Source organism: Sebastes umbrosus, chromosome 14, assembly GCF_015220745.1.
Source record: "Sebastes umbrosus isolate fSebUmb1 chromosome 14, fSebUmb1.pri, whole genome shotgun sequence".
NCBI lineage: Eukaryota > Metazoa > Chordata > Actinopteri > Perciformes > Sebastidae > Sebastes > Sebastes umbrosus.
The window spans coordinates 13,604,036-13,613,192 of NC_051282.1; positions in this window are offsets into that span (position 1 = coordinate 13,604,036).

Consider the following 9,157-nt stretch of genomic DNA (forward strand, 5'->3'; position numbering starts at 1 on the left):
TCTGCATACGCATTATCAGTCCATAGAAAATTTGAATTCACACACTTTATTGTCTATTCTTCCACAGTTAACACAACTGCAACAAAGACACTTTGGTTATATTAATCACTTTGCACACAAAACCAAATTCCCTCATGTGTAACCCTAAAACTTACCAGTAGTGAAGTAGTAAGTAGCTTTTGTTTTAAGCATAGAGAGGGGCTGGAATAATTGGTATTTTCACTTTTAATGAAGAAATTGGTCGCATACATTTTGAAAATTAATTGTTCTATTAAGATATAACTGTCTAAACATGGGTTCATCATCTTTAATTCTTTATGCGTTTTCTCATTTTTATTATTAGTTCTTCATGGTTAAAGGAGTTGTACCAACTTAATAATTTTATGTTATTTTGCAGGTTTTTCCTAAGTGAAGGGGAGGGCCCAAAGAAAATATTAAAAACTTTTTTTTTTTAATGCAAAAAATAAGGTTCAGCCCATTTTCCTACCCAATAATTTGTGTACAGTCCCTTATTGACAATGTTACTTGCACGTGCTTTGAGCAGGAATATTTTTTAAATGTACTATACTGTACATTTATAATACTGTACATGTAAAAAATAATCAGAGCTGCTCACAAGGCATCTACTCCTCATGTTCAACTGCAATAGCACCACTATTTGGCCAATTCTAAAGCACTTTATATTATGCGCCCTGGTCTAGCAGCACTTTTACTTCCTGGATCCCCTGAGCCAAAAGAAATCTAATAAGCTTAAACACCTAAAATGATTTCCCACCATTTATATTTTATTTTTAAAACCCAATCTTCCAGTAGTTAGGGACACATTATAATTGATAAAATAATAGCTGGGAGGGTTAGTGCTGCGGTTGGAAAGAAAAAAAAGGGATGCCCTACCCTGAATTACCAACGAATATATCAAGGATGCCAAATTATGAACCTGCTTGTGGCAATTAATCATGTCAATATATGCTCTGAAGAACAGTAGATGACAACAGTCAAGCACATTTTCTCCGGAAAATGCACCTTCCAGTTAATAATAGGCCCCTAACAAAGATACCATAGTAGACTGTCCATTCAGGAAACGCTATGTTACATTTATCATCATATATATGGTGCAGAAAAACACTTCTCCTACTGCTGAAACACAATGCTTAAACTGAATTTAAATTGCATGTTTATTTGTTTGAATAATGGCTGTTTTTGTATCGCTACCTGCAATAAAGTGCTAATTAGTCTCCTCCTGAGATAATTAAATATTTTGAGCCTTGGTAAGTTCAAACATTACTCACGGGGCCCAAGGGAGGTTAATAATTACTGTAATTGACTAAAGACGGCAGCATAATGATTTATTTTGCCAAGTGTTTTCTTGGGATTGCAACTAATGTTATTGTTTAATAAATGCAGCATTTCCAGACTCTCATAAAGTGGAGAGCAGAGGAAGAACACAGCATTAATATATTAATACAGTGCATGAATATGATTTGCATTATACTGTCACACTGATGAAGATTCATAGTGTGTATACTCTTGCATGTGCAGTGCATACAAGAATATGTGCATGCATGGTGAGTGTGTATTCTTCCCATACCATCTGCATACTCTCAATGGTCACATATCCACCTGTCACACTAATATTAATATGGAACATATATTCTAGGTTCATGCTGCACAAACACAAGCAACATTAAAATATGTAGGGTTCACAGTATGTCTTGTTCTGGAACATTCTGGTAGTTTCTTTTCTTCCTGGAACAGATGGTTTCTCATTTTTCAGTATATTCTGTCAAACGTAGTTCTCAGTAAACCTTCATCACTTCTCTTTTTGTTCCACTGGTGTTGTATGCGTGCTATTCAGATAATTTCATTATCCTTTGTGGCCTTCTCCCGGAGCCTGATTGTGTTTTATAGGTTATCTGAGAAAAAAAGATCCAATCAAGGCTCCAAATGCCCCTGACCTCGGGGCAGAGCCATTGACATTTCCTGTGCGTCTGCAGCTCCGTTTCATGACTGCGTCTATTGCGGTGAAAAAAGACAGCGACTGCTGCTCTGCTTTTGTCCCATATGTCCATTTCTACTGAGGCAAACAAGCAAAGACTTTGATTATTTAACCCGGTTACATCAGAAGCAGAATCAAAAGCCTGTTCCCAAGGACTTCTCTGCATGAGTTTCACAGTGCAGGGCAAAGGGTCGTATACATACAGAAACAGTTTTCATACAGTAACAAATTTTATGTATAAACTCCAGGCCCATATACTGCAGCCAGGTCATGAGTTCAGTCCCGCAGCTCCCACCCACTTAGTATAATTTGACGAAATACATTATTTATTGGCCTTAAATCAAAGTCAAATGTAAATATATTAGTCTAGTTTAGAAATACTGTAATCAGCCTATAAAATGCTCACCATGGATAGGCTTTTAAATCGTAAAATGTAACCCCCCCCCCCTCCCCTAGGCTGCAAGAACCCCCAAAGTCACTGTTTGCTATTCATCAGCTTACAATGGTGTTGATTAAAATGACAACTGTCTCTAGCACATCTTATCATCTCTAGTTAATCAAGCTAATGTTAGCTCCATGAGTTGATTGAAAACGATGTCTCAAGCTGACTCTTAATGTTTCAAGCTGACTCATTTTAAAGAACCAGTGTGTAGGATTTAGTGGCATCTAGTGGTGAGGTTGCAAATTACAATCAACTGAATACTCCTCCACTCACCCCTCCCTTTACAAGCATGTCAGAGAACTATACGCTGACCTTCAAGTAATGTAAAAATGTGAAAGTCCCACTCTAGAACCAGTGTTTGGCTTGTCCGTTCTGGGCTGTACATGGTGTTGCAACATGGCAAACTCCGTGAAGAGGACCCGCTCCCTATGTATATATTAAGGGCTCATTCTAAGCCATAGACTGTATATTAGAAGTGGACGTAGTCACAGTGACGTCACCCGTTGGTTTGTGGACTGCCGTTTTGAAGCCTCAAGTTCGGCATTTCGGCTGTTGCCATCTTGGTTTTTGGCCGTCGCCATGTTGGTATTTTGCAACCAGAGTGACACGAGAGGGTGGAGTTCAATACAATCAAACACGGATTAAGACATTTTTTGGCGACCGAAATGTTACAATTAACTTTCATGAACTGAAAACACACTGTGAAAGGGTTAAAGTTCTTAGACGAAAACACGGACAACTCTAAGACCGGACAACGCCGTGGTAGCGACCTGTCAATCACAAGGTAGCCACGCCCTAAAGCATCCCCTGCTTTATGGTCTATTTGACTCTAAATGGGACCATAATTTACTAAATGAACATCATGCTGTATTGAAGAAGAATGAAACTAGCGATTGAGACCATAAACATAAAAGTTTACAATGTTTACTGAGGTAATAAATCAAGTAAGAAGTAGGATCATTTTCTCATAGACTTCTATACAATCAGACTTCTTTTTGCAACCAGAGGAGTCGCCCCCTGCTGGCTATTAGAAAGAATGCAGGTTTAAGGCACTTCAGCTTTGGCTTCACTTTTCAGACCCCGAGGGAGCCCACTGTTCTAAGCTAACGAAAACACAACAACTTAGTTTCAGGTGATTATACACTAATGAAAACATAATTAAGAGGCTTAAGCTTTGTGTCCCAGCAGGAAAAAGACAGAACAGTTGATGATCCATGGAGAAGACATGGAAATAAAGAAACAGCATTGTTCTTGTATCGCAGTGTAGAGCTAGTTGGTCCTCGTATTAGAAGTATGATAAAGAAAACTGTATGATCAGAATCTTATTGCATTGTAAGTCACTAAAGATACTACTTGGTAGAAAGCTTGTTACCTGCCGTGCTCACATTTGCATTTTACGTTATAGACCAGACAAACACGTTACCCTCATATTTTTGGATTAGAAAGAAACCCCCGCCCAGATGCTTCCTATAGCTTCAAGCCATTTGGAGAATTAAAAAACTTGACAGGTTTGCTGTGTCAGCATAGTTTTGGTTGCTAAGCTATGATTGGATGATAGCTGTTCTAGGGGAGGGTTTTAGCAAATGCCCAGAAAAAATAGAGAAACATGACCTCAGTGTCCTCAATGGTGGCCGTAGGCCTGGTAAACTCTTTCAGCTGAGATTTTGACCCGGATGACTTCTGCTATCAAAAATGGAAACCACATCAGTTACTGTATACCTCCAGTAGTTTATTTTGTGTGTGATGTGGATACACAGAACTCTGCAGTGTGTTTGTTCTCTTCACTGCATCTTCTCCTCCTGCTCAAACACGTATTTTACAAGCTCACCTCACCACAATCAAAGATCCAAACCATAACTGATCTGCTCCAGATTCTTGCTGTTTTAACTTTCTATATTTAGTATATAGGCATATGCGTACATGCACATACTGTATGTAGCCTACCTTAGTGCTCAGCATATGGACATCCACTGCAGGGCTACTGTAAACCAATTACCTCTCTGTCCTGGGCTACAAGCCAACCACCTTCCTCCTTCCAGCAAATGACCTCAAGGTTGAAAAAAAAAGAAATGCACTTCACCTAGACTTAATGCTTCGTTTAAACAGAACCAACAGGGATGGCACCGACCCAAAGACTCAGCAGGCCTGCAGATTTCTACACTGCCCTGCTGTGGTCTGCCCTTCGTCCTAACTTACACCTTGATGAGAACAGCCCTCTGGCCTGCAGTGAGATTAAGTAGCCTGCTGTATTAAATTACTCCCCTAATATAATAAACTGTGTCGTTGTTGTTCTCATTATCATCATTACAGGTTAATTACGGTAAGTCATCGGGGACATGAAATCTTCATGCTTGAAAATGTAAATTAAGGATTTGTTTAGTGAGTCTGACTGAATTAATTAAATCAATCGGGTAACAAAGGCTTTTGATAACTCTTCAGAGATTTTTCCGAGTTCAATAGAGAGACTTTCTGGTTTTGTTTGCGGATTATTAATTTTGTCATTTTCAAAATGCAGTAAATCATTTAAATTCCCATCCATTTCACACCCAGTTGTGAGTCAATTTCACACCAAAACTGTCAATATTTGCTTCTCTTTCACATACAGTAACCCAACAGGAATGGAAAAATTTAAGATTCCAACGTATCCTCATACCACTGTGTGTATGATATTGTATATTACGAAAAACATTTCCTCATTTTTCGTTTTCCTGTCCAGCAACAAGTGACGCACATCTCAGTTTCTGCTCCAGTCTTTTTAAATTAAACTTCCGTCTTCACAGGAAACAACTTGGTTAGGATTAGGAAAGAAAACTACTTTAGGTTTAGGAAAAGATCGTGATTTGGGTTAAAATAACACCAGAAGTAGCATAACTAACATACTTAAGTAGGCTACAGAAGTTAAGTGACAAAAACATCTTGTTTAGGTTTATGCAACAAAACTACTTAGTTAGGTTTGGGAAAAGATCGACTTGGTTAGGTTTAGGCAACAAAACTACTTAGTTAGGTTTAGGAAAAGATCGTGGTTTTGGTTCAAATAACACCAGAAGTACGGAAGTTACGTGGCAAAAACTACTTAGTTAGGTTTAGGAAAAGATTGACTTGGTTAGGTTTAGGCAACAAAGCTCCTTAGTTAGGCTTAGGAAACAATTGTGGTTTGGGTTAAAATAACTCCAAAAGTAGAGTAATGTAAGTATGGAAGTTATGTGATGAATAAATCAACATTGCACACAGGGTATGAACAGAGGTCTCCTAGTTGAAAGTTCGGCGGTTTTTGACCCTCCCAACCATTCCGACCTCCTCCCTACACAGCATTTCTCGCTTTTTATACTTCCAGGTTCACAATTACGTGGATTAAATAGAAATCGATTTTGTGAAATATATATATACGAATTACAGTGCATTACTATTTGTAGGTATAGCTACAAGCGGTCATGAAATATGATGAACTAAGGAACAGTTTGACATTTTGGGAAATAAGTTTATTTGCTTTGTTGCTGTGAGTTAGATGAGAAGATCGATACAACTTGATTTTCTCATTTAACTTTCGGCCAGAAAGTGAATAAACATACTTCCCAAAGTGTTGAGCTATTCCTTTAATTAACATGTATTTAAAGGGCCAGTTCACCCAAATTACAAAAAAATATGCTTTTACAGAACGGATTCCAGAGACTTTACAATTCAATGCAAATCAAATAATAGCACATCAGCCCCTGCTTACTTGGTTGCTCCTGTCATATTATCTGACATTATTTGAATGCATTGTTTTCCCCACACATCTTTATTTCACTACGCCGCTCCTATGATTGGCATCTGATCTGCTCTAATTAGCAGCGGATGTTTGGTAAATCTGCGAGGCTCTTCATTGTTAGAGGAAGGATTAGATTCATCCCGTCTCGACACACTCTTTCAATCGACGCAAATATCATTTACCCATCTCTGTGTGCTTTCTCACACACTCAGTCAATCACAGCGCCCTTTTTTATTTCCTCTCCCTGCTAGACTGGAGAGGAAATATTAAACAAATTTGAATTTTCACATTAAAATTGAATTATCTTTTCTAAATTTGCATTGGATCGCATCACAATCTAATTTTAATTGTGCTTCCTGGTTGTAATCGACCCGTAATGCCTAGGATGTCTCCTGCAGCATGTTCATTTCTGAGGTTGCATCTGGTTGAGTGAGTATTCTGTCTCAGTCAACGTGCACTCTATTTCTTTCAAAATGTCTCTATCACCACACTCGCTTCTGACTCACTCACTACTTTAATAGAGGGTACGATCCAGTCCTCACTCTCTCTCTTTGTTAGAATGAACCCAAACAGAGTGATTCACTTTCAATTCAATAAAACCAACACCTTTGTATCTTATTTCAAATAAGTCATTTTGTCTGTTTTAACCTTGCCTACTGAGCTCTTGGTGCCACACAATGTAAGCCCAAGGCTACCCACTAAACGCGCAGAATGTGGAAGGAAAAAAGGAAAAATATTTCTATTTCTATACAGGCCAGGATATGAGCATGAGATATAACAATTCCTCCTTCCTTGTGTGAGTATGTGTGGTGGAACCAGACAGACAACCTTGACTCAACATAATCACTCTGCAAAATGAGTCAGAAGCTGACAGAACAAAGAGGTCAGAGAGAGAACAACCCACTCCAAAATACAAACAGCTTATTAGCAGGCTGTAATGACCACCAGCACGTCAGCTTCAACAGAATTCTGATAATGCAGCATATACAAATCTGTTTCCTTTAGGTTGCTCATGAATTCAGTTTTTCCAAAGTCTACTGGTGACTGAAGGTATTTTTGTGTGATATGCTGGGATGGATTACTGTTATTTAATCAAAGGGGAACTACGCACATTTTCAAAATTCATACTTGTCATTCCTACGGTCTACGACAGTCCAAAAATATTAGTGAACATGAACAACTCTCTCCCAAATCCAAAAACTAGTGTGTTAAAACTCACTCAAGGTATAAAGTGTGGAACTGCTCCATAGACAATGAATGGGAGAGATGTACTAGATGACACTGAGAGCACCCAGGGGAATGACCTAAGTATATGGGAACATTTTCTGTTTCACAACTGACAACAATACAATAGAATAAAGCTCATTTGGGTATGAAAAAGAAAACAAACATTCAATGTCTCCCATTCATTGTCTATGGAGCACTTCCAGACTACTATAACATCACAAGTTTGAGACTTACTTCTCTGGTTTCTGGCTTTGAGAGAGAGTAGCTCATGTTCACTAATATTGATTGAACTTTCCTCGGCCATGGAAATAACATATTGGAATTCTTAGTTTAGGAAGTGTTCCCCTTTAAGGGACCATATCAGTGTATTTGTGAGAGGCCAAGTTGATGTCTTGAAATTACTTGTTTTGTCTGACCAACACTACAAAACCCAGAAATACCCAGAAAAGCAGCAAATCCTCTCCTAAAAGAAGCTGGAACCAGAGAATGTTTGCAAGTTTTAATTGGAGAATGACTTAAATAATTAATTGATTATCAAAATATTATAGCTGGGGTTGGTAATCTTGAGAAACTAGCATGAATACGCTATATTTGAAAAAGTATCCAAACAAAAAACCGAGCCCAGTGTTGTTGACTCTTTTCCAATGAATGTAGCTAGCAGCACTAGCTCCAAAGGTCCCTAAATCTAGTGAGGAAGTTGCCAAGTCGGCAACACTGACACCTTCCAAAGCCACGCCCCAAAAAGTATCATTATGAACATAAACAATGAACATGGCTGTTGTTAGTACTCACAGCGGTCAAGCTAGCAGCTTGTGGAAGACTCTGGTGACGCGCAATGAGTGCACGGGCAGAGAGCACGCAGGCAAGCAGGTAGGTAGGTAGCCCGAATTTGGCCCAAATGAGATGATTGGACGGGCTTACAGTTCTGCAACAGCCACAGATACCGGATTTTTTCTTTTTTTTGTCAGAGCAGTTTATATATTGATTGCTGTCGGGATGTAATGAGAATTTCAACAGATATAAGAAAACGTGTTTTGAAGATTACCAACCCTAGCTTTAATTTGCTATCGATCGACTAATCGATTAATTGACTAATCTTTCAGCTCTACTTTAATTTTTGCTCAACATTTTATGTCGTACAGTTCATTTATTTTTTATTTATTTGCACATACATATATAAAGACAGTAAAACAATTTTTTTTTAAAGTTTGAACATGTACTGGGGAGGTTAGAAACCAGAAATGGCTCATGAGGATACCTGCCCTATTAGATATCATTCATCATACTTAAAAAAAGAAAAGAAAACAGATGAAAAGATAAAAACATAGATTGCATAATTCATCAGAGTTTCAAGACTAAGAAGTAATAAAATAAATAAATATAAAATATAATTATATATAATAAATAAATAAATATAATATAAAATAATATAAAAAATAAAATATAAATTATAGTGATGTACAATTAACACAAAAGTTTATGTTTACAAGTTAAGATGCATTAGTTTAAGAATTTTAGATCAAATTATTATTATTATTATTATGTGTTATTATTATTATTATTATTATAATTATTATTATTATCACTATTATTATTATTATTTTTATTATTATTATTTTTATTTATTTGTACATTCTGGGCTTCCATCGGTTAGCAGTCATTGCATTAAGATATGAAGATCAATTATGAGAAAGATTAAAACTCGCTTGAGCCATGAAATCAATCACACAAAGACCACAAAGAG